General features: G+C 37.0%; 1 long non-coding RNA gene across 1 annotated transcript; it reads left to right on the top strand.

The window, feature by feature from the left end:
• Nucleotides 1-24: 24 nt before the first annotated feature.
• Nucleotides 25-27,555, top strand: LOC133043774 (uncharacterized). Its single transcript, XR_009689769.1, has 3 exons — nucleotides 25-179; nucleotides 24,787-24,955; nucleotides 26,302-27,555. It is a non-coding gene; the product is annotated as an uncharacterized LOC133043774 (long non-coding RNA).
• The last annotated feature ends 348 nt before the right edge of the window (nucleotides 27,556-27,903 follow it).

Here is a 27,903-nt window from a genome sequence, read left to right as displayed (position 1 = left end):
TACTCTTAAAGCAGAGATGAAAGGCCAGCTGAGAGAGCTCGTCCTAGCTGTGTTCTGATCAAGTTGTCCTCCAATTGGTGAAATCTCAAGACACAGACACAGATGTTATTAGGCAGTGTGGGCATGTAATTCTGCTGTCACATTGTTGAACAAGAGGGATACAGGAGAACTTGCTATAGGTAAGCTATGTAGAAATTTTGGAGAGCTCTGGATTGTTGCAGGAAATAATTTACCTTGAGGTACTTGTTAATTAATCTTAATGTTAACTACAGATGAAGACAATAATGAATCAAAATGAAAGTGGGTCAAAAATATATTATGCATAATATATTTATATATATAGATATATTTATATATATGCATATATATTTATATCTTCAGCTGTTTTAGGAAATATTTAATTCATTTTTTGATGCTAAATTGTGTGTGTGTGTGGGGGGGTGTGGTTTCTCCACAGCTATTGGTATTACCTGCCTGGTTAGCAATAAAATTTCCAATGTTCAAATTCCCTCAATCTGCAAATTCAATGTAATATGAAAGTTTAAATGGTTTGGTTTCTATCAACATAAATCCAGTTTTGCTTTCGTAAATTTGTTTTTTTGTGCATATAATACAAGTAGTCAATGGTGAATAAAGCTAAATGAAAATAGTTTGCCTGGAAGTCATTTTATCTATTATAGGATTTACTCTATAATTTGGCATTGTATGAGGGAGAATATTTGCTGAAAATTAAATGGTAGTTTTTTTAATATGTTGTTGGATTCTGTTTGCTAGAATTTTGTTAAGGATTTTTGCATCTATGTTCATCAGTGATATTGGCCTGTAGTTTTCTTTTTTTGTGGCATCTTTGTCTGGTTTTGGAATTAGGGTGATGGTGGCCTCATAGAATGAGTTTGGAAGCTTACCTTCTTCTGCAATTTTCTGGAAGAGTTTGAGTAAGATAGGTGTTAGCTCTTCTCTAAATTTTTGGTAGAATTCAGCTGTGAAGCCATCTGGTCCTGGGCTTTTGTTTGCTGGAAGATTTTTGATGACAGTTTCGATTTCCTTGCTTGTGATGGGTCTGTTAAGATCTTCTATTTCTTCCTGGTTCAGTTTTGGAAAGTTATACTTTTCTAAGAATTTGTCCATTTCATCCAAGTTGTCCATTTTATTGGCATAGAGCTGCTGGTAGTAGTCTCTTATGATCCTTTTTATTTCAGAGTTGTCTGTTGTGATCTCTCCATTTTCATTTCTAATTTTGTTAATTTGGTTTTTCTCTCTTTGTTTCTTAATGAGTCTTGCTAATGGTTTGTCAATTTTGTTTATTTTTTCAAAAAACCAGCTTTTAGCTTTGTTGATTTTTGCTATGGTCTCTTTAGTTTCTTTTGCATTTATTTCTGCCCTGATTTTTAAGATTTCTTTCCTTCTGCTAACTCTGGGGTTCTTCATTTCTTCCTTCTCTAATTGCTTTAGGTGGGGCTTTATCCCAGGAATGCAAGGATTCTTTAATATCCGCAAATCAATCAATGTAATACACCACATTAACAAATTGAAAGATAAAAACCATATGATTATCTCAATAGATGCAGAGAAAGCCTTTGACAAAATTCAACACTCATTTATGATTAAAACTCTCCAAAAAGCAGGAATAGAAGGAACATAGCTCAACATAATAAAAGCTATATATGACAAACCCACAGCAAGCATCACCCTCAATGGTGAAAAATTGAAGGCATTTCCCCTGAAATCAGGAACAAGACAAGGGTGCCCACTCTCACCACTACTATTCAACATAGTGTTGGAAGTTCTGGCCACAGCAATCAGAGCAGAAAAAGAAGTAAAAGGAATCCAGATAGGAAAAGAAGAAGTAAAACTCTCACTGTTTGCAGATGACATGATCCTCTACATAGAAAACCCTAAAGACTCTACCAGAAAATTACTAGAGCTAATCAATGAATATAGTAAAGTTACAAGATATAAAATTAACACACAGAAATCCCTTGCATTCCTATATACTAACAATGAAAAAACAGACAGAGAAATTAAAGAAACAATACCATTCACCATTGCAACAAAAAGAATAAAATACTTAGGAATATATCTACCTAAAGAAACAAAAGACCTATACATAGAAAACTATAAAACACTGATGAAAGAAATCAAAGAGGACACAAACAGATGGAGAAACATACCGTGTTCATGGATTGGAAGAATCAATATTGTCAAAATGGCTATTCTACCCAAAGCAGTCTATAGATTCAATGCAATCCCTATCAAGCTACCAACGGTATTTTTCACAGAACTAGACCAAAGAATTTCACAATTTGTATGGAAATACAAAAAACCTCGAATAGCCAAAGTAATCTTGAGAAAGAAGAATGGAGCTGGAGGAATCAACCTGCCTGACTTCAGACTCTACTACAAAGCCACAGTCATCAAGACACTATGGTACTGGCACAAAGACAGAAATATAGATCAATGGAACAGAATAGAAAGCCCAGAGATAAATCCACGAACCTATGGACACCTTATCTTTGACAAAGGAGGCAAGGATATACAATGGAAAAAAGACAACCTCTTTAACAAGTGGTGCTGGGAAAACTTGTCAACCACTTGTAAAAGAATGAAACTAGAACACTTTCTAACACCATACAAAAATAAACTCAAAATGGATTAAAGATCTAAATGTAAGACCAGAAACTATAAAACTCCTAGAGGAGAACATAGGCAAAACACTCTCCGACATAAATCACAGCAAGATCCTCTATGACCCACCTCCCAGAATATTGGAAATAAAAGCAAAACTAAACAAATGGGACCTAATGGAACTTAAAAGCTTTTGCACTACAAAGGAAACTATAAGTAAGGTGAAAAGACAGCCCTCAGATTGGGAGAAAATAATAGCAAATGAAGAAACAGACAAAGGATTAATCTCAAAAATATACAAGCAACTCCTGCAGCTCAATTCCAGAAAAATAAATGACCCAATCAAAAAATGGGGCAAAGAACTAAACAGACATTTCTCCAAAGAAGACATACAGATGGCTAACAAACACGTGAAAAGATGCTCAACATCACTCATTATTAGAGAAATGCAAATCAAAACCACAATGAGGTACCATTACACGCCAGTCAGGATGGCTGCTATCCAAAAGTCTACAAGCAATAAATGCTGGAGAGGGTGTGGAGAAAAGGGAACCCTCTTACACTGTTGGTGGGAATGCAAACTAGTACAGCCGCTATGGAAAACAGTGTGGAGATTTCTTAAAAAACTGGAAATAGAACTGCCATATGACCCAGCAATCCCATTTCTGGGCATACACACTGAGGAAACCAGATCTGAAAGAGACACGTGCACCCCAATGTTCATCGCAGCACTGTTTATAATAGCCAGGACATGGAAGCAACCTAGATGCCCATCAGCAGATGAATGGATAAGGAAGCTGTGGTACATATACACCATGGAATATTACTCAGCCATTAAAAAGAATTCATTTGAACCAGTCCTAATGAGATGGATGAAGCTGGAGCCCATTATACAGAGTGAAGTAAGCCAGAAAGATAAAGAACATTACAGCATACTGACACATGTATATGGAATTTAGAAAGGTGATAACGATAACCCTATATGCAGAACAGAAAAAGAGACACAGAAATACAGAACAGACTTTTGAACTTTGTGGGAGAATGTGAGGGTGGGATATTTCAAAAGAACAGCATGTATGCTATCTATGGTGAAACAGATCACCAGCCCAGGTGGGATGCACAAGACAAGTGCTCCGGCCTGGTGCACTGGGAAGACCCAGAGGAATCGGGTGGAGAGGGAGGTGGGAGGGGGGATCGGGATTGGGAATACATGTAAATCCATGGCTGATTCATATCAATGTATGACAAAACCCACTGGAAAAAAAAATAAAAATAATAAAAAAAAAAAAAAGAGAAAAAGAAAAAAAAATTAAATGGTAGTATATTTATCCATTTTATCATTATTTAATGATTGTTCAAATCCAAATTTCTCAAATTATAAAGTAACTAAATGGTAAAATATTAAGACATTTAGAAACCCAAGAATCAATCCTAACCTATGAGAAACAAAGTTCTGGCAATGTTTATAGGTCATAAAAATATTTTTCAGGAAAAATATGGGTTTTTATTCCTTTATTTACTAGTACTTTCAAACTCCACAGTAATTTATTTTGTATTGAAAGTGAAAGTGTGTGAAAACGAAAGGCTCTCCGTCATGTCCAACTCTTTGGGATCCCATGGACTATAGAGGCCATGGAATTCTCCAGGCCAGAACACTGGAGAATTGTCTTTTCCAGGAGATGATCCCAACCCAGGATTTGAACCCAGGTCTCCCTCATTGCAGGCAAATTCTTTACCAGCTGAGCCACAAGGGAAGCCCAAGAATACAGGAATGTGTAGCCTATCCCTTCTCCAATGGATCTTTCCAACACAGGAATTGAATCAGGGTCTCCTGCACTGCATGCGGATTCTTTACCAACTCAACTATGAGGGAAGCCCATATTCATCCTGTATTTGGTATTCAGTTCAGTTCAGTTCAGTTCAGTCGCTCAGTCGTGTCTGACTCTTTGTGACCCCATGAATCGCAGCACGCCAGGCCTCCCTGTCCATCACCAACTCCTGGAGTTTACTCGAACTCATGCCCATTGAGTTGGTGATGCCATCCAGCATCATCCTCTGTCGTCCCCTTCTCCTCCTGCCCCCAATCCCTCCAGGCATCAGAGTCTTTTCCAATGAGTCAACTCTTCACATGAGGTGGCCAAAGTATTGGAGTTTCAGCTTCAACATCAGTCCTTCTAATGAACACCCAAGACTGATCTTCTCTAGGATGGACTGGTTGGATCTCCTTGTAGTCCAAGGGACTCTCAAGAGTCTTATCCAACACCATAGTTCAAAAGCATCAATTTTTCAGTGCTCAGCTTTCTTCACAGTCCAACTCTCACACCCATACATGACCACTGGAAAAACCGTAGCCTTGACTAGATGGACCTTTGTTGGCAAAGTAATGTCTCTGCTTTTTAATATGCTATCTACATCGGTCATAAGTTTCCTTCCAAGGAGTAAGCATCTTTTAATTTCATGGCTGCAATCACCACCTGCAGTGATTTTGGAACCCCAAAAAATAAAGTCTGACACTGTTTCCGCTGTCTCCCCATCTATTTCCCATGAAGTGATGGGACCAGATGCCATGATGTTAGTTTTCTGAATGTTGAGCTCTAAGCCAACTTTTTCACTCTCCTCTTTCACTTTCATCAAGAGGCTTTTTAGTTCATCTTCACTTTCTGCCATAAGGGTGGTGTCAATATTTGGTATTGGTCATCTGCAAATTCATCTAAAAATTTTAAAATATTTGTGTATTGATACTATGATATTCAGTGATATCCATTTTGTATTTGTTTATTTAAAATAATCTCATAAATCAGAAATTAACATATATTCATAGTATGTCATGTGGAAAATAGACGGGTGTCATTGACTCCACAGTCTTCACTAAACACTGTGCACTTTGAAGTCTACTATGTTATGAAAGGCATTTTGAGGTACCAGACCCTTACTTCATTAACATATATTTGGGAGGACACATTTTGCTTTGTTTTTCTTTAGGAGCAAAAGCAAATATTTAAGAAAGACACATACTGAAAAAGAAACACAGACATATTTTTTCTTAAAAAAATTTTTTTTTAGATTCTAGTTGACTTACAACGTGTGTTAGTTTCAGGTGTACAGCAGAGTGATTCAGTTATGCACATGCCTGTATCTACTCTGTTTTACTGTATTTTCCCATATGGGCTATTACAGAATATTTAGTAGAGTTCCCTCTGCTGTACAGCAGATTCTTATTAGTTATCTATTTTATATATAGTAATGTGTACACATCTATGCTATCCCTCCCTCTCATTCTCTGTTGTTGCTCTTGCTCAGTTGCTCAGTCGTGTCTGACTCTTTGAGACCCCATGGACTGCAACACATCAGTTCTCGCAGTCCTTCACCATCTCCTGGAGCTTGCTCAAACTTATGCCCATCGTCAGTGATGCCATCCAACCGTCTCATCCTCTGTCATCCCCTTCTTGTTTTGTCTTTAATCTTTCCCAGCATCAGGGTTTTTCAGATGATTCAGTTCTTTGCATCAGGTGGCCAAAGCACTGGAGTTTCAGCTTCAACATCAGTCCTTCCAATGAACACCAAGGTCTGATCTCTTTCAGGATGGACTGGTTGGATCTCCTTGCAGTCCAAGGGACACTCAAGAGTCTTCTCCAACACCACAGTTCAAAAGCATCAATTCTTCGATGCTTAGCCTTCTTTATGGTCCAACGCTCAAATCCATACATGACTACTGGAAAAACCATAATTTTGATATAGGGATCTTTGTCAGCAATGTAATGTCTCTGCTTTTTAATTTGCTTCTACATGATAACCATAAATTCGTTTGCTACATCTTTTTTCTCTACTTCTCTATTGTAAAAAGTCATATAGATTGGACAGAGAAAAGAAAATAAACTATGTTTACTTACAAAATGACATAATTGTCTGCATAGAAAATTCCAAAGTGTCTCTGAAATCCTCCTAAAATTAATCAGTAAGTTAAACATGGTTTCAGATAGAACAGCATATCAAAATCAGTGATATTTCCATATACTAAAATTAAATTATTGAAAGTTGTGATAAACAAAAAGTACCATTTGCAATAGTATCAAAAACATTAAGTTGATAGTATATATGTACCAAAGCATGTGCACTATTTATATGCTGGAAATTATAAAATACTAGTGAGAAAAGTTGAAAAAGACAACTTGATAAATAAACTATGTTCCTAAACTGAAAATCTAAATATTATGATGATTACTTTTCTCCCTTAATTGCTCTATGAATTTAAGTCAGTCAAAATCAGAAGCACACAACTAGGTTCTCTATGACAGCTTAGAGGGGTGGGATGGGGTGGGAGTAAGATTAAAGAGGGAGGGATCATATATATGTACACTTAAGACTGATTCACATTTTTCTTTGATAGAAAACAATAAAACATTGTAAAGTAATGTTCCTCCTATTCTAAGAAAGTTAAAAAATCAGAAACTATTAAAGTTTATTTTGTAGATATTTTCACACTGATTTACACATGATTACACATGATACACAACGAAGATCATGGCACCTGGTCACATCACTTAATGGGAAATAGATGGGGAAACAGTGGAAACAGTGGCTGATTTTATTTTTCTGGGCTCCAAAATCACTGCAGATGGTGATTGCAGCCATGAAATTAAAAGATGCTTACTCCTTAGAAGGAAAGTTATGACCAATCTAGACAGCATATTAAAAAGCAGAGACATTACTTTGCCAACAAAGGTCTGTCTAGTTAAGGCTGTGGTTTTTCCAGCGGTCACGTATGGATGTGAGAGTTGGACTATAAAGAAAGCTGAGTGCCGAAGAATTGCTGGTTTCCAACTCTGGTGTTGGAGAAGACTCTTGAGAATCCCTTGGACTGCAGGAAGATCCAACCAGTCCATCCTAAAGGAGATCAGTCCTGGGTGTTCATTGGAAGGACTGATGTTGAAGCTGAAACTCCAATACTTTGGCCACTGGATGCAAAGGACTGACTCATTGGAGAAGACCCTGATGCTGGGAAAGATTGAGTGCAGGAGGAGAAGGGGATGACAGTGGATGAGATGGTTGGATGGCATCACTGACTCAGTGGACACGGGTTTGGGTGAACTCCAGGAGTTGGTGATGGACAGGGAAGCCTGGCGTTCTGCAGTTCCTGGGGTCGCAAAGAGTCGGACACACTGAGCGACTGAACTGAACTGAACTGATTTTAATTTTTTAATGAATTTTATTTTTTAGAACAATGTACATTTACAGAAAATGTTTCACAGTGGTATAGTGTTCTGTATTCTCTGTACTCAGGTGGTTTTCAATGAATTTTATATTAGTATCACACATTAGTTATAATTAATAAACTAACATCAATATACTTTTAGTAACTAAATCCATAGTTTGTCCATGCTTCTATAATTTTTTTCCTATGTCTTTTTTATATTCCAGGATCCCACCAGTTTACCACATGACATACCAAATGTCATGTCTCTTTAGGCTTCCCTTGGCTATTACAGACTTTCCTTGTGCTTGATGATGTTGATAGTTTTGAAAAGAATTAGGTAGGTATATTTTAGTATATCCCTCACTGGGATTTGTCTGACTTTTTTCCCATGAGTAAATTGGGGTTGTAAGTTTGGGGGAGGACCAGAGAGTGCAAATTTTTATCACATCACATCAAGAGAACAAACTGTGACCATGACTTATCACTGTTGATGTTACCTTTGCTCACTGAGGTGGTGTTTGTCAGGTTTTCCACTCTAAGTTACTCTTATTTTCCCCTTCCATTTGACTGTATATAATTTCTTTGGAAGGAAATCATTATGTGCAGTAAGTACTTAAGGAGTAAGGAGTCCCATCACCTTTAGGCAAGAGCATCTACATTATTTACTTAGAATTCTTTTGCACAAGAAATTTGTTTCATCTCCCTCATTCATGTAAGTATGTAATCATTTTAAACTACTATGGACTCATGGATATTTTATATTGGGGTTATAATTCAATGCTATTTCTTATTTTGGTTTTTGCTGCTTAAAATTGTTCCATCTTTGGTCATTGGTAATTCTTTATCTAGTTCCTCAATCCTGTTGCGTACCCCTACCATTTTAAGTAGGAGCTACCCTGTGCCCGAAGTCAGGGGCAGTGGCTGAGGGGAGTTACCCTGCGTCCGAGGTAAGGAGCAGTGGCTGCACTTTGCTGGAGCAGCCGTGAAGAGAGACCACACGTCCAAGGTAAGTGAAACCCAGGTAAGACAGTAGGCACTGAGAGAGGGGGCTCAGGGGGCAGACAGACCGAAACTACAATCACGGACAACTAGCCAGTCTGATCACAGGACCACAGTCTTGTCTAACTCAATGAAACTAAGCCATGCTGTATGGGGCCACCCAAGATGAACGGGTCATGGGGGAGAGGTCTGACAGAATGTGGTCCACTGGAGAAGGGAATGGCAAACCACTTCAGTATTCTTGCCTTTAGAACCCCATGAACAGTATGAAAAGGCAAAATGATAGGATCCTGAAAGAGGACCTCCCCAGGTCGGTAGGTACCAAATATGCTACTGAAGATCAGTGGAGAAATAACTCCAGAAAGAAAGAAGGGATGGAGCCAAAGCAAAAACAACACCCAGGTGTGAATGGGACTGGTGACAGATGCAAGATTCGATGCGGTAAAGAGCAATATTGCATAGGAACCTGGAATGTTAGGTCCATGAACAAAGCAAATTGGAAGTGGTCAAACAGGAGATGACAAGAGTGAACATCGACATTCTAGGAATCAGTGAACTAAGATGGGCTGGAATGGGTGAATTTAACTCAGATGACCATTATATCTACTACTGTGGGCAGGAATCACTTAGAAGAAATGGAGTAACTATCATAGCCAACAAAAGAGTCCGAAATGCAGTACTTGGATGCAATCTCAAAAACGACAGAATGATCTCTGTTCGTTTCCAAGGCCAACCATTCAATATCACGGTAATTCAAGTCAATGCCCTGACCAGTAACGCTGAAGAAGCTGAAGTTGAATGGTTCTATGAAGACCTACAAGAGCTTCTAGAACTAACACCCAAAAATGATGTCCTTTTCATTATAGGGGACTGGAATGCAAACGTAGGAAGTCAAGAAACACCTGGAGTAACAAATTTGGACTTGAGTACAGAATGAAGCAGGGCAAAGGCTAATGGAGTTCTGCCAAGAGAACACACAGGTCATAGCAAACACCCTCATGCAACAACACAAGAGAAGACTCTATGCAAGGACATCACCAGATGGTCAACTCTGAAATCAGACTGATTATATTCTTTGCAGTCAAAGATGGAGAAGCTCTATACAGTCAGCAAAAACAAGACCGGGAGCTTACCGTGGCTTGAATCATGAACTCCTTATTGCCAAATTCAGACTGAAATTGAAGAAAGTAGGAAAAACCACTAGACCATTCAGGTATGACCTAAATCAAATCCCTTATGACTACACCAGGAAGTGAGAAATAGATTTAAGGGACTAGATCTGATAGACAGAGTGCCTAATGAACTATGGATGGAGGTTCGTGACATTGTACAGAAGACGGGAATCAAGACCATCCCCAAGAAAAAGAAATGCAAAAAAGCAAAATGGCTGTCTGAGGAGGCCTTACAAATAGCTGTGAAAAGGCAGGGTGCAAAAAGCAAAGGAGAAAACGGAAGATATACCCATTTGAATGCAGAATTCCAAAGAATATCCAGGAGAAATAAGAAAGCCTTCCTCAGCGATCAATGCAAAGAAATAGAGGAAAACAAGACAATGGGAAAGACTAGAGATCTCTTCAAGAAAATTAGAGATACCAAGGAAACATTTCATGCAAAGATGGGCTCAATAAAGGACAGAATTGGTAGTGACCTAAGAGAAGCAGAGGATATTAAGAAGAGGTGACAAGAATACACAGAAGAACTATACAAAAAAGATCTTCATGACCCAGACAATCACGATGGTGTGATCACTGACCTAGAGCCAAACATCCTGGAAAGTGAAGTCACCTGACTTATTCCAGTCCTGTGACCACTGGTGAGATTTCCATATTTGCTGGCATATTGAGTGCAGCACTTTTGCAGCAACAATTTTCAGGATTTGAAATAGCGCAACTGGAATTCCATCACCTTCACTAGACAGCATATTAAAAAGCAGAGACATTACTTTGCCAACAAAGTTCTGTCTAGTTAAGGCTATGGTTTTTCCTGTGGTCATGTATGGATGTGTGAGTTGGACTATAAAGAAAGCTGAGGGCCGAAGAATTGATGGTTTTCAACTGTGGTGTTGGAGAAGACTCTTGAGAATCCCTTGGACTGCAAGAAGATCCAACCAGTCCATCCTAAAGGAGATCAGTCCTGGGTGTTCATTGGAAGGACTGATGCTGAAGCTGAAACTCCAATACTTTGGCCACCTGATGCGAAGAGCTGACTCATTGGAGAAGACCCTGATACTGGGAAAGATTGAGTACAGGAGGAGAAGGGGACGACAGAGGATGAGATGGTTGGATGGCATCACTGACTCAGTGGACATGGGTTTGGGTGAACTCCGGGAGTTGGTGATGGACAGGGAGGCCTGGCATGCTGCGGTTCTTGTGGTTGCAACGAGTCAGATACGACTGAGAGACTGAGCTGAACTGAATTGAATCGTTTTAAGTACTTCTCCATTTTATAGAACTACAAAAATCTCCACACTCTTCTTCTGTATTTCCTGCCTCTATCTTACAATAGTCACATATGGATGTGTAAGTTGGACCGTAAAGAAAGCTGAGTGCTGAGAGTTGATGCTTTTGAACTGTGGTGTTGGAGAAGACTCTTGAGAGTCCCTTGGCCTGCAAGGAGATTCCACCTGTCACTCCTTAAGGAAATCAGTCCTGAATATTCATTGGAAGGACTGATGCTGAAGCTGAAACTCCAATACTTTGGCCACCTGATGCAAAGAACTGACTCATTTGAAAAGACCTTCATGCTGAGAAAGAATGAAGGCATGAGGAGAAGGGGACCACAGAGGATGAGATGATTGGATGGCATCACCGTCGCGATAGACATGAGTTTGAGTAGGCTCCGGTAGTTGGTGATGGACAGGGAAGACTGGCGTGCTGCAGTCCATGGGGTCACAAAGAGTTGGACAAGACTGAGCAACTGAACTGAACTGATCTGAAAATCAGTCATTTTTTTTTCAAGTAGCTAAGATTTTATTTATTGCATAATGAAATTATCATAGAAAATGGCCACTAAGTAATTTTTTTTTCTTTTGAAAACAAAAGTCCAAGCAATTTTGAAAAAGACAAAATAGGAGAACTCAACATCACCTCAAGAGTTCCTATAAGTTCACATAATCAAGATACTGGTGAAAGAAGGCAGATATTCAGATCAATGAAACAGAGTAAAGATTTTAGAAATAGATCCATGCACAAGGGGTCAATTGATTTTTGACAAAAATATCCTGATAATTCAACAGGAGAGTAAAATTTTTTAAAAAGCTGTGCTGAAATAACTAGACATCTCTTTGCCAATAAAAAAGTTAAAAAGAATTCAATCCATACTTTGCACTATATACAAATATTAACTTGAAATGGAATATAGAATTCAATGTAAACAGAGCCTCTAGAAGAAGGCATGGGAGAGAAAGTTTCAAGTTCAGGTTAATTAAAGATTTCTTAATTAAAAACTTCTTAAATATAAAAATGTAAATTTAAACCTTATTAATTTCATTTCATCTAGTTACAAGGCTTCCCTGAGAGCTCAGTTGGTAAAGAATCCATCTGCAATGTGGGAGGCCCTTGTTTGATTCCTGGGTTGGGAAGATGCCCTGGAGACGGGATAGGCTACCCACTTCAGTGTTCTTGGGCTTCTGTTGTGGTTCAACTGATAAGGAATCTGCCTGCAGTGCAGGAGACCTGGGTTCGATTCCTGGGTAGGGAAGATCCCCCGGAGAAGGGAAAGGCTGCCCACTCCAGTATTCTGACCTGGAGAATTCCATGGACGAGTCCATGGGGTCGCAAAGAGTCTGATAGGACTGAGTGACTTTCACTTTCACTTTCATCTAGTTACAAACTTCTGCTCATCTAGACTTGAAAAACAATGTTAAGAGATTACAAGGTATACTTCAAGGCAATATTTATAAATCACATGTCTGATAAAATATTAGCATCCAAAATATATAAAGAACTCTCAAAGTTCAATAAGAAAACCAGCAAACCAATAAAAATAGCCTAGATATTTTAATCAGTACTTTACCATAGGAGATCCGTGGTTAATAAAATCATATGAAAATATAGTGCACACCATTTATTCATTAGATATATACAAAATAAACACACCTTTATTAAAAATGATTTTAAAGATTATCAGTATTAAATGTTGGCAGGACACAAGCAAATGGAATTGTCATATACTGCTAATAGAATACAAAATGGTACAGCCCTGTTGCAATATGGAAACACACCCAGAAATTTGGACTTGCCAGAGAGCACTCAAGCTATTAGTTGTGGTGTAGGTCACAAACTTAGATCTGATTCAAGATACTATGTATTTTCTTTTTTCTTTCTTTTTTTTTTTTTTATTAGTTGGAGGCTAATTATTTCACAACATTTCAGTGGGTTTTGTCATACATTGATATGAATCAGCCATGGATTTACATGTATTCCCCATCCCGATCCCCCCTCCCACCTCCCTCTCCACCTGATTCCTCTGGGTCTTCCCAGCGCACCAGGCCTGAGCACTTGTCTCATGCATCCCACCTGGGCTGGTGATCTGTTTCACCATAGATAGCATACATGCTGTTCTTTTGAAATATCCCACCCTCACCTTCTCCCACAAAGTTCAAAAGTCTGTTCTGTATTTCTGTGTCTCTTTTTCTGTTGTGCATATAGGGTTATCATTACCATCTTTCTAGATTCCATATATATGTGTTAGTATGCTATAATGTTCTTTATCTTTCTGGCTTACTTCACTCTGTATAATGGGCTCCAGTTTCATCCATCTCATTAGAACTGATTCAAATGAATTCTTTTTAATGGCTGAGTAATATTCCATGGTGTATATGTACCACAGCTTCCTTATCCATTCATCTGCTGATGGGCATCTAGGTTGCTTCCATGTCCTGGCTATTATAAACAGTGCTGCGATGAACATTGGGGTGCATGTGTCTCTTTCAGATCTGGTTTCCTCAGTTTGTATGCCCAGAAATGGGATTTTTGGGTCATATGGCAGTTCTATTTCCAGTTTTTTAAGGAATCTTCACACTGTTTTCCATAGTGGCTGTACTAGTTTGCATTCCCACCAACAGTGTAAGAGGGTTCCTTTTTCTCCACACCCTCTCCAACATTTATTGCTTGTAGACTTTTGGATAGCAGCCATCCTGACTGGCGTGTAATGGTACCTCATTGTGGTTTTGATATGCATTTCTCTAATGATGAGTGATGTTGAGCATCTTTTCATGTGTTTGTTAGCCATCTGTAAGTCTTCTTTGGAGAAATGTCTGTTTAGTTCTTTGCCCCATTTTTTGATTGGGTCATTTATTTTTCTGGAATTGAGCTGCAGGAGTTGCTTGTATATTTTTGAGATTAATCCTTTGTCTGTTTCTTCATTTGCTATTATTTTCTCCCAATCTGAGGGCTGTCTTTTCACCTTACTTATAGTTTCCTTTGTAGTGCAAAAGCTTTTAAGTTCCATTAGGTCCCATTTGTTTAGTTTTGCTTTTATTTCCAATATTCTGGGAGGTGGGTCATAGAGGATCTTGCTGTGATTTATGTCGGAGAGTGTTTTGCCTATGTTCTCCTCTAGGAGTTTTATAGTTTCTGGTCTTACATTTAGATCTTTAATCCATTTTGAGTTTATTTTTGTGTATGGTGTTAGAAAGTGTTCTAGTTTCATTCTTTTACAAGTGGTTGACAAGTTTTCCCAGCACCACTTGTTAAAGAGGTTGTCTTTTTTCCATTGTATATCCTTGCCTCCTTTGTCAAAGATAAGGTGTCCATAGGTTCATGGATTTATCTCTGGGCTTTCTAATCTGTTCCATTGATCTATATTTCTGTCTTTGTGCCAGTACCATAGTGTCTTGATGACTGTGGCTTTGTAGTAGAGTCTGAAGTCAGGCAGGTTGATTCCTCCAGTTCCATTCTTCTTTCTCAAGGATACTATGTATTTTCTTTCCAGTTAGTATCCTGTCTTTCTGCTAAAATGTAAGGAATCAAGCAAATATATATACAATTGGTATAGAATAATGACATTATTCTTAGCATTAAATCCCAGGTAAAATGTATGAGTCTGGAGCAGTCAGAAGCAGCCACTTGTGTTGGTTGAATACTTGCACAGTTTCCCTTGTTTGACTCTTTACAATCACTTAACATAAAATAAAAGCATATAAACAATGTAAAATAGATATTAACTAATGTAGGCATAAGAAATATTGGTCCAAATTTAAGGTATACATATATTTTTTCTCTTTCTTTAAGAAACTATCCCTTGGTGCCTTAGCCTTTCCTAAAGTATACTTTATGAGGATTATAACAATCAAGATGAAAAGCCTCCCTCTCTCCATATACTCATTTTCTTAACTTAAATTTTTTGTATGTGTGTATCTGTATGTACATGCAAATGCCCATGTGTGTGCTCAGTTGTTAAGTTACGTCCGATATTTACAACCCCATGTACTGTAGCCTGCCAGCCTTCTCTGTTCATGGGATTTCCCAGGCAAGAATATTGCCATGGGTTTTCATTCTTCAGGTGATCTTCCTGACCCAGGGATCAAACTGAGTCTCCTGCATTGCCAGCAGATTCTCTACCACCTGTATATGCTCATATATGTATGCCTACATGTCTAATATTGAATGTCTGAATTTTCCTGTATACTTTTCAAAATGTAAACTAGAATATGGAACTTATTAATTACCATCTGTTCTAGAGACTTACAATTTGAGAAAAGGTATTGACTTATCTTCCCATGTCCATTGATTTCTGGTTCCTTTATGAGATAATCCAATTCAATAGAAATAGGATAGATGGCTTTGAATGAAGTTCTGTAATAAAAAGGAATATATTCTATGAGAAAAACATAGACTTTTATACTTCTGAAATGAAATAATAATCTTTATCATATTTTTATTTTTTTGAATAACAAGTATAAAGATCAACTTCATCTTAATTCTATTCAAATGATAAACTAATATGATCTTAGTTATATTTTATTGAATATAGTGGCATAATGAGACATAAAATAGCACTATCTTAGCTGACCGATCCTTTTTTAAAAAATGATTTTTTTAATGTGGACCATTTTTTTAAAGCCTTCATTGAATGTGCTAAAATATTGCTTGTTTTATGCTTTGGATTTTTAGCCAGGAGGTGTCTGGAAATTACTTGATAAGTACAAATGTAACTGATGTTCATCTAGTAACTTAAGTTTTAAAAAATGTATGCACATATGTTGGAGAAGGCAATGGCAGCCCACTCCAGTACTCTTGCCTGGAAAATCCTACGGACGGAGGAGCCTGGTAGGCTGCAGTCCATGGGGTCGCTAAGAGTCGGACACGACTGAACGACTTCACTTTCACTTTTCACTTTCATGCATTGGAGAAGGAAAGGGCAACCCACTCCAGTGTTTTTGCCTAGAGAATCCCAGGGACTGGGGAGCCCGGTGGGCTGCCGTCTATGGGATCGCAACAGAGTCACACACAACTGAAGAGACTTAGCAGCAGCAGCAGCATGCACATATATTGGGGCTTTCTTGGTACTCAGTGGTAAAGAACCTGCCTGCTAAAGAAGGAGATGAGGGTTTGATCCCTGGTTCCGGAAGATTTCCTGGAGAAGGAAATGGCCACCCACTGCAGTATTCTTGCCTGAGAAATCCCATGGACAGAGGAGACTGGCAGGTTACAGTCCTTGGGTTCACATAAGAGTCTGACATAACTTAGTGACTAAACAACAACAAACAACAATGCACATATTTTATCTCATGTAATCTTCTAGTTTTATTATAAGCAAAGTAATATGAAAGGGAGTTAAATAGAGGGTTTTGAACTTTAAATTGTGTGTTTCACTATTCTGCTTTAATTTTCACCCTTAGTTTTTATTTTCTTTTGTTTCTTTTACCATAGAGGAGATGGTAAAAACTTAGTTCCTCTACTCAGAAAAAAATTGCATCTATACATCTATATTAAATCTATAGTCATAAAATTTGACGTTCAATTTCATGGTTTTCATAGGCGGTCTTATTTCTTGATGAAGATACCCTGCATGAAAGACTAGGGCTTCTAGACTCTAAAACGAATTCTTGAGCCCACCAGGCTCCCCTGTCCATGGAATTCTCCAGGCAAGAATACTGGAGTGGGTTGTCATTCCCTTCTCCAGGGTATCTTCCTGATGCAGGAATCGAATCCAGATCTCCTGCATTGCAGACAGATTCTTTATTGTCACAGCCACCAGGGAAGCCCCTTGGGAGTAAAAAGGCTAATTCAGACTCTACACAAGAAATGTCTCCTTTTTTTTTTTTTTTTTTAATGTTTTCTTTTCATGTTCATATTTGATTTGTTTTCTTGATGGTTTTCAAGTTCATATTTTTATAGCTATTTAAGAGTTGTTAAAGCCAAGGATATGGGTAATTGGCCTAGTACAGAAAACTGAGTGGGTGAGTGGATATTAAAAGATTCTTTTTAGCCTGGAATGTAAGACTACATATTAATTGAAAAATAATAGTAAATTATTTCTCTGTTCAAACCAAAGATAATGATTATGAAATATTTAGTTCAATTTTCTAGGAAACTGTATGAGTTATAATGTAATATAAGTTGGGATTAATTGATCTTCAATTTTAAATTCATATTGAGTTCTTCCTTTTACCTCAAACTCAGTGGTAATGTTGTATTTCTCGATTTTGTTAGAGGTAAAAAGGCTTTTTTTTTTTTCAGACTTTTTTTTCATTTACCCATATAAACATATAATTATCTCTGATAAAATGATATATTTTAAGCATAATTTTTTTTTTCTAATTGCTTCATGTTTGTCCTACTGGAAAAATTCTGTGCTGTGCTTAATCACTGAGTCGTGTTTGATGCTTTGCAAACTCATGGACTGTAGCCTTCCAGGTTCCTCTGTCCATGGGGATTCTCTAGGCAAGAATACTGGGCTAGATTACCAGGCCCTCCTCCAGGGGATCTTCCCAACCTAGGGATTGGACTCAGGTCTCCTGCACTGCAGATGGATTCTTTACCATCTGAGCCACCATGGAAGCCCTTCTAGTTGGGAATGAATTAGATGAATTAAATGAAATTCTAATTTCATTTCTACTTGTATTTCTGACTTTAACATCAGTACTGTCTAGATCTGGATCAACTTACAACATTAACTTTGGACACTCAAGTATTAGCAAGCATTAAGATTTAGTTAACAGAACTTCCCTGGTGGTCAAGTGGTCAATAATCTGTCTGCCAATACAGGGGACACAGTTTCATCTCCAGTCCTGGAGGATTCCTCTTGACAGAGAACAACTTAACCCATGTACCACAACCACTGAGCCCACACTTTAGAGCCCATACTCCACAAAAAGAGAAGTCACCTGAGTGAGAAGCCATCTCGCTGCAGCTAGAGAAAGCCAAAGGGCAGCAAGGAACACCCAGGGCAGCCAAAAAAACCAAAAAGAGATTTAGGCAACAACTAATGGCCAGATAGATACTGTGTGAGATGAAAAACAGTAATGCATCACCAATTCTTCCTTATCTTCTATATTAAGAAGTGTGGAGGCCATTTGCTTGCAGGTATTTTTACTGTCTTCAAAATTCTTCAATTCATCCAAAAAATAGTAACATTTCTTTCCACAACATGACCATTTACTTTTACATTCCTTTCCTTAAAAACAAAACATATTCCTTAGAGACCGTTCAGAGTGTATCTTGGAAGGAATACTCTGAAACTTAGCTACTGAGGAATCCTTTCTAGTCCTTGTAAAAACATTGATTTTCCTGGCCTTAGGGAGATGACTTACGTTCCTCCAAATCTATGCATAATATTAGTAAAATTCTCTAGCAAATATATCTTAGAAAATTGATGTTTTCGCTCACAACCTCTACAGAGAGCACTTCAGAAGGGAAAACCACTTCTTTGTATTCTCTAGACCGAGTAAAATCTATAGGTATAGAGCTGATCTTAACTTAGCATTGATAAACTAACCTAGTACCTGATCTACATACCCATATGAGAGCATATAATAGTGATTAGAGAATGAGCTAAAGGAGATGTAGGATTTTTGGTAGAAAAAGTATGATTTTGAGAAATGGTGACTTAGAAGAATATATCATGTATACAGAAGAATCTAACCACTGGGAAAGACTGAGTATTTTTTTCTGAAATTAAATAAAATGAAAGTTGGACTCCACAATTGGCTGAGTCTAAAATAACATCCAAATTGAGCAGGCTATCCGTTGATTGAGAGAAGCAGAGAAGAAGCTTGTCTGTCTCAGTCTCATATCTACATACCTCTATTAAGTTGTCTCTCTTTGAAAGTCATGTTTTTAAATGCAGAATTTTCTTGTGTTCCATTGTCCAGTGGGGGGGTCTGGTAATCAACTCTGGAAAACTTTACTGTACATCATTAGCTCTAGGAAAACATAACATGGGGCAGACTAACAGGCATAATTTACATATTAATATGTCAGTTAAAGTTCAGGAGTTTTATTCCTGTGCTTTTTAGTGAGAAAATACTATAAAGGAAGATAAAAATTACATCATAAAAAAGCCTAAATTTAGGGATGCTAAGGTATTTGAATTTTTAAGGTAAAGCTAGTGATCTCAACACTAGCAATGACTACTCTGAAAATAACATGAAGAAAAATGTTCTGTTTACAAAACATCAAAAATACTAAATATTCAGGAACACATTTAACAAAGACATGTGAAATATATACTTTAAAAACAAAATCCTAAAAATTAAAGACCTAAATAAATGCAAAGATATCTCATTTTCCCTTATGTCACATATGAAAATTAACCTAAAATGGATCAAGCATACACATGAATAAATTAAAACTATGATATTAGATAACATAGGTGAAAGTTGTGACCCTGAATTAGGCAATGGTTTCTTAGATATGATACCAAAATCCCCTGTTTTAGAATAGCAATATTTATTTATCTCTTATATTATAGTGGTATAAAATTAGAGTCAATTGCCTACAATTCACATGGTGATCATATGGTTGCATAGAGAGAAAGACTCCTATAATCATTATTTAGGAATATTTGTTGTCCAATGTTTAAACAAAAATTTATTGATGGATAATTGCTTTATGGAATTTTGTTGTTTTCTGTCAAATCTCAACACGAATCAGCCATAGGTATACATACATCCCCTCCTTTTGAACCTCCCTCTCGTCTTCCCCATCCCACCCTCCTAGGTTGATACAGAGCCCCTGTTTGAGTTTCCTGAGCCACACAGCGAATTCCCGTTGGCTGTCTATTCTACATATGGCTGATTTTACACTTCATATTCTACCCCAAAATCTATTCCTACTTTCACTAGGCTAAGAGAGAGACAAAATATAAGCTATATTTGTATTAGAAGTTTGAAATCATTATGTGCCTTTCTGGAAATTTGTTATTGGAGAGGACCTACTCTGTTCTGGTATTTGGGTAACTAGAAAAAAATGGAAGTAATCTTTTAAAATATTAACATTGATCTAAATAATTCATAATGATTTTAGTTTCTTAGTTTAAATGTGGTGTTTTTAGGATTTAGGGCGATCTGGAAAAAAATTACTTGAAGAATAATTAGTGAGATAATAAAAACTGGAGTGTGTATATTTCAAAAACCTTAAAGAAGAGACTATACCACCTCTTATAGTGTTTGGTTTAAGCAAGCTCAAGAATTATTTTACTCAATAAGGTGTTTAAGTTTCCTAAAGTATATCTTTGGGTTATGAAATCAGAAAATATCTATGTATATATTTATTTTCCCTACAATTATTTTGTAATGTATACTTTGCACAATCTCAGGATATCCATTCAATATTTAGACTATAGGCACATATTAAAATAAGAGCTCTATTCCATAATAATATGAAATTTTAGAAGTACTGACGATCAGTAAAATGAAAAGTTCAATCATAATCTTTCAAAACTTGACTTACGTGGAATAAAAGCTATCACTCTAACCATAGACAAAACAGATGATTCTCAAGATCACAACAATGAGCTTCACTCAAGGTGACAGTGAACCTGCGAGAAGAGAAAAGGAAACACTGATAAAGGAGTGATGGAGATAGTTGTTTTAGAAGGGCAAAAGATGCCACATCCAGGGAATTCATAAACATAAAGTTGGACCCCAAATCCATACATGTAATGGTATTACATGTACCATTGTAATACTCCTCTCAGAGTATACTATTGCATTTTGAGCGAATGTAACGCTTCACAAGTTGTATATCAAAGGTGACAAATTACAGTAATGACTGAATAGGTAGTCCTGGAGGACGGCATGGCACCCCACTCCAGTATTCATGCCTGGAGAATCCCCATGGACAGAAGAGCCTGGTGGGCTACACTCCACGCGGTGGCAAAGAGTCAGACACGACTGAGTGACTAAGTACAGCCCAGCACACATGTCATATTAGAATATTGTATTTCAAACTTTGGCTCTGAGCCTCATTAATAAAAGCATGTGAGTGAGTAAATGCTTTACACTCATAGTGGCATTTCCTCTCATGTCATTGAGGATAGTGAAAAGCATTTTGAAAGTTTAACTCCACATAGGTTTTCTCCTGCTCAGTTGCTGAACTTGATCTTTTCAGGATCTTACCTCTCATTTTCTGTCTCCTGGTGTCCTTAGCCAGACTTGGTTCTGAGTAGCTTTCCTTTTGGTTCTTCATCTCTGTGGCTGTTTAATGTCAAGAATGGTGCTCTATGGAAACTTTACATAAGTAGTTAATACGTGGTGTATAAATCACAAGAAGCCTTGAAAGGTTCACCTGGGTGATGTGTGAGACCAGTAACAGCACTCATTCTGCAGCTGAACAAGTCCAAGTTTAGTTCTCATTTCCGTAGACCTTTAGACAACTGTTTCATGATAGAGTAAGTAATTTTAAAAATTGTATTCTATGCTTAATAACCTAGAGGGGTGGGAATGGGCTGGAGGTGAGAGGGAGATTCAAGAGGGAGGGAAGATATGAACACCTATGGCTAATTCATGTTGATGAATGACAGAAATCAAACCAATATTGTAAAACAATTGTCAATCAATTAAAAATATTAGAAAAATAATATTCTCTGCTTGACATAATGTTACTTCTTTATTGGAACAATGAAAATTAGTAGATTAATGAAAAAGTTCGTGAATAGCAATATCCTGATCAATCTAAAGTCATCTTTCACAGATACATTTTAAAACTGTTGTAATAACTCTGTTAAATTAAAATGCCATATTGGAAAAAAATGATGCACCAATTACATTGATAATTTTAAAATCCATTAAAAGTTAAAGATAGCTTTCTAAGGATGAGGGAATTGTAGTATTGCCATATAAAGTACATTCTGCACTAAACTACTTAAATTAGGACATTCATTTATGAAAAGGGAATGAGATACTATCAAATAACTTCTCTTTTGAGTGATTGTGGAGCCTGGCTTGGAGAATTTTGAGCATTACTTTGCTAATGGGTGAGAGGAGTGCAATAGTGTGGTAGTTTGAGCATTCTTTGGCATTGCCTTTCTTTGGAATTGGAGTGAAAACTGGCCTTTTCCAGTCCTGTGGCCACTGCTGAGTTTTCCAAGTTTGCTGGCATATTGAGTGCAGCACTGTCAGAGCATCATCTTTTAGGATTTGAAATAGCTCAACTGGAATTCCATCACCTCCACTAGCTTTGTTCATAGTGATGCTTCCTAAGGTCCACTTGACTTCACATTCCAGGATGTCTCGCTCTAGGTCAGGGATCGTACCATTGTGGTTATCTGGATCATGAAGATCTTTTTTGTACTGTTCTGTGTATTCTTGCCACCTCTTCTTCATATCTTCTGCTTCTGTTTGGTCCATGCCATTTGTGTCCTTTATTGAGCCCATCTTTGCATGAAATGTTCCCTTGGTATCTCTAATTTTCTTTGAAGAGATCTGTAGTCTTTCCCATTCTGCTGTTTTCCCGTATTTCGTTGCACTGATCCCCGAGGAAGGCTTTCTTATCTCTCCTTGCTATTCTTTGGAACCCTGCACTCAAATGAGTATATCTTTCCTTTTCTCTTTTGCCTTTCTCTTCTCTTCTTTTCTTAGCTATTTGTAAGGACTCCTCAGACAGCCATTCTGCCTTTTTGCATTTCTAAAAAATAAGAAATGCCATATATATACGTTAATATACTATACTGGCATTTCTCTTTCTGACTTACTTCACACAGTATAAGGCGGCTCCAGTTTCATCCACCTCATTACAATTGACTCAAATGCTGGTAAAAGTGGTCAACCACGTGTAAAAGAATGAATCTAGAACAGTTTCTAACACCACACACAATAATAAACTCAAAATGGATTAAAGATCTAAATGTAAAACTAGAAACTATAAAACTATTGGACGAAAACAGAGGCAGAACACTCTTTGACATAAATTACAGCAAGATCCTCTATGACTCACCTTGAAGAGTAATGGAAATAAAAATACAAATGGGACCTAATTCTACTTAAAAGCTTTTGCAGAACAAAGGAAACTATAAGCAAGTTGGAAAGGCAGCCTTCAGAATGGGAGAAAACAGCAGCAGATGAAACTGACAAAGAACTCCAAACTATACAAGCAGCTCATGCAACTGGATACCAAAAAAGTGAACAACCCAATCAGAAAGTGGGCCAAAGAACTAAACAGACATTTCTCCAAAGAAGACATACAGATGGTGAATAGACACATGAAAAGATGCTCAACATCACTCATTATTAGAGAAATGAAATCAAAGCAAAAACCAGAATGAGGTATCATCTCACACTGGTCAGAATGGCCGCCATCAAAATGTTGACACACAATAATAGCTGGAGAGGGTGTGGAGCAAAGGGAACCCTCCTTCACTGTTGGTGGGAATGCAAACTGGTACAGCCACTATGGAGAACAGTGTGGAGATTCCTTAAAAACTGGAAATAGAACCAGTCCAGTATTCTTAACTGGAGAATTCCATGGACAGAGAAGCCTGCTAGGCTACAGTCCACGTGGATCAAAGAGTTGGACACGACTGAGCGAATGAGCACACACAATTATATTTCAATTGTTTTTGAAAAAACTTTCATTATCAGAAAAAATAATACAATTCATTTAAAATTTTATACAATCAGAATATTATTTCCATTTCATAAAAGGTCAAGTTACTCAACAGCATCCAAACTCACATTTTAATTCTCAAGTTTATGCTTGCAATTATATGCCTTTGGAAACTGACAACTTTCTGCTCTTATTCCCCATAAGGTTAGTATAACACAGTACGTTCACCAGGTAAATAGTCTTCTATCCTGTAATAGAAAAAATGTATAATTCTATTATAGTCTATGAAGACAACTCATGAAACAATGGCATTTTCCAAGTAACTGGAATACAAGATATTTTAAAATGGTTAATTATGTCTTTAACAAGACTTCAATGAGTTTGTTATCGGGAAAATGGACTACAGAGTAGCCTATTTTTCAACATTGATATCAACATTTTATTAACTTTCAACATCTTCCTTCAGCTTTCTATAATTTGACTAAAACAAATGCATTTATATTGTTTTAAAAAATTTCTCTTTATGTACTTTTCCTCCTCCATATAGCAATCTTTTAAAAAAAAAACATTGTAGTTTTCAAGTTGAACCATTTAGCCACATCCATGGATGACCACGACCTTCACAAGAGACTGGAATCCATGATATAATTGATAGGGATATCAGAAATTTCTAGCCCCAAATAAAGAAATTTCACTTGAACAGTTTTTAATGAAATGTTTTCATTAATTTTTAAAAGGTAAGTAAAGATGTGTTTTTTTATAGGGTCTTTCATTCTTTAACATGCTATAAATGAGCATGTTAGATTCTAATGTAAAACTAAAATACAAAAAGTTGAAAGCTGAAAGCTTTTAATATTGCCATAAATGTTAACCAATGTCTGTACTTTTGATTCAAAATTAACTTAAACATTTATAATTATCAGTTTCTCTGTTTTCTAATGTTAATGAGGAAAATTCTTTTTTTTTTTTTTTTTTGAGGGCCATTTAACAAAGGGAAATTTACAAAGACATGAATTAATTGTAGAGATCCCACAGAAGAATACACCTTGTATAACAACTTGGGGATATTGACAGCTGTGAATTGTATCTAACATTAAGCCTGAGGGATAAGAAGGAATAATTGACCTGGCTGTAGGAGGTGGCACAGGTAAGCCTTTCCTCCTGTGTTGAGAAAATCGTGTAGGCAACACAGGTGAGCCTTACAAGGGGGTCCATCAGAACACCTGCTAACAAGGAGCAGAAGAACTGGAAATCACCACATGTGCATTAATGGTTTAAAAATGTAAATAAAGTATCATAAAGTCATATTCCATTGTTTAATGGAGTATTAATAGATCTTAGACAAACTACAAATATTAATATTTGTATACAATACAAATTCTATAATAATACATATATCACTAGACAAACTACAAATATGTACGAAAACACAAGTGAATTCTAACAAAGATAATATGGACCGAATTAAGCCTTTAACAAAGTATTGGAAACGTTTAATATCATCTTATTTCCTCTTCATTATCTATATAAAGCAGAATAGAATTGTAAGTAGTGCAGGACATCAAACTCGCATTCAACACTTTTTTCCAAAAACAAATAGAATACCAGTCATTGGAATATGTAAACTACTCTCTTGGACAACAACCACAGTGAAATTCTGGAGAAAGATTGTGAATTACTATTCAAAGCCAATTTGAATTTTAAAAAATAGAAGTTAAACTACATGTATGCATAGATATAAACAGGTATGTATGTATGTGTATATATATATATACATATATATATGTATATATATACACACACATAAAACATATCCACGCACCCTCAAGGATGGTACATATAAAACAAATCTCACTCATACATTCACAGACAGGGTCAGTCTCTCATACCCCAATTTATGTCTCCATATACAGCAAACATTATCTTCTCTTAACACATCTTGAAAATCAAGAAATGAAACTTCTATTTTAGAATAGCAAAATTATTTGTCTTTTACCATGTTACAGCAGGTGAAAATTGGAGTCATTTTCCAACAATGGACATGGTGATCATACTGTTGCTTAGGGAGAGCACTCTCCCATGATCATTCCTTAGGAATGTTTGTTGCCTGATTTAATAAGTTATGTTCTATGCCTTAATCTTTTCTTATGTTCACTAGCCTAAGATAGGGACAAAATACAAGTTGCATTTACATCAGAGATTTAAATCATTATGTACCTTTCTGGAATCTTGCTATTGGAGAGGAGTTATTCTGCTCCTTCTTACGCTTAGTTGATTACACCAAAGCCTTTGACTGTGTAGATCACAACAAACTGTGGAAAATTCTTCAAGAGATAGGACTACCAGACCACCTGGTCTGTCTCCTGAGAAATCTGTATGCAGGTCAAGAAGCAACAGTTAGAACTGGACAAGGAACAACAGACTAGTTCCTAATTGGGAAAGGAGTACATCAAGGCTGTATATAGTCACCCTGCTTATTTTCCTTATATGCAGAGTACATCATGAGAAATACTGGGCTGGATGAAGCACACGCTGGAATCACAACTGCTCGGAGAAATATCAATAACCTCAGATACGCAGATGATACCACCCGTATGGCAGAAAGAGAAGACCTAAAGAGCCTCTTGATGAAAATGAAATAGGAGAGTGAAAAAGCTGGCTTAAAACTTAACATTCAAAAAGTGAAGATCAGGGCATCCAGTCCCATCTCTTCATGGCAAAAAGATGGGGAAACAATGGAAACAGTGAGAGACTTTAGTTTTTTGGACCCCAAAATCATTGCAGATTTGACTGCAGCCATGAAATTGAAAGATGCTTACTCCTTGAAAGGAAAGCTTTGACCAACCTACACAGCATAATAAAATCAGAGACATTACTTTGCTGACAAGGATCCGTCTAGTCAAAGCTTGGTTTTTCACTAGTCATGTATGTAGTGAGAGTTGGACCATATAGAGACCTGAGCACTGAAGAATTGATACTTTTGAACCATGGTGTTGGAGAAGACTCTTGAGAGTCCCTTGGACTGGGAGGAGATCAAACCATTCCATCCTGGGGAAAATCAGTCCTGAATATTCATTGGAAGGACTGATGCTGCAGCTGAAACTCCAATACTTTGGCCACCTGATGGGAGGAACTGACTCATTGGAAAAGACAGTGATGCTGGGAAAGATTGAAGGTGGGAGAAGGGGACAACAGAGGATGAGATGGTTGGATGGTGTCACCGAGTCGATGGACATGAGTTTGACGAAGCTCTGGGAGTTGGTGATGGACAGGGAAGTCTAGCATGCTGTGGTCCATGGGATTGCAAAGAGTTGGACATGACTGAGTGACTGAACTGAACTGAAACGTGACAAAACCATTATGGTTTTTACGGATGTTAAACAGACAGTAAAGCTGTATTACGAAGCCATTTTACTATCTACATGAAATAGAATGTCTAGAAAATGCAAATTACCAAACGTAGTACAACAACTATAAACCTGTATAACCTTAACATGTGTTAAATATATTAAGTTCACTGTGTAAACCTTCCTGCAAAAAATTCTAGGAGCTCTAATGGTAACAATAGTGAATAATAACACTTAAAACTATGCCAGGTCTTCCACCATAAAACAGAGACTTCTATAGAGCCTTGATAAGAAAACATGTCAAGTTACACAATATTAATGGATTCAGTCCAAACTCTTTGTGATAATGGATGAAAAAAACCATCCTACTCTAAATATGATATATGCAGTGATTTTTCAAAGGAGGAAAATACAGAATGATTTTTCTTGTTTTATTTCAGGAATGTATAATTGGTCAACATTGAAGGAAAGAGATATTTCAAAAACATTTAAAAATTTTCTCATTCTATTGAAAGGAAAATAGTAAAATGGTAACATGACTGATTGCATATAAAACCTACAGGAAAATTATGAATAATATGGATTTGCTTTCATGTTAGAAAGGTATATGAAAAAACCCCAAAAAACACCTCCTATTTGAGCATGAAATATTGAAATATTTTCCCCCAGTATAGGAAGGATACTTATAAGACCTTTACTGCACCATCTCTTCAACATTGGAAATAAAAGCCAATTGGGTAAAAATAAG

The sequence above is a fragment of the Dama dama genome, chromosome 22 (assembly GCF_033118175.1).
Source record: "Dama dama isolate Ldn47 chromosome 22, ASM3311817v1, whole genome shotgun sequence".
Lineage (NCBI taxonomy): Eukaryota > Metazoa > Chordata > Mammalia > Artiodactyla > Cervidae > Dama > Dama dama.
The sequence above is the reverse complement of the archived record's forward strand: the minus strand, read 5'-3'. Positions and strand labels throughout refer to the sequence as shown.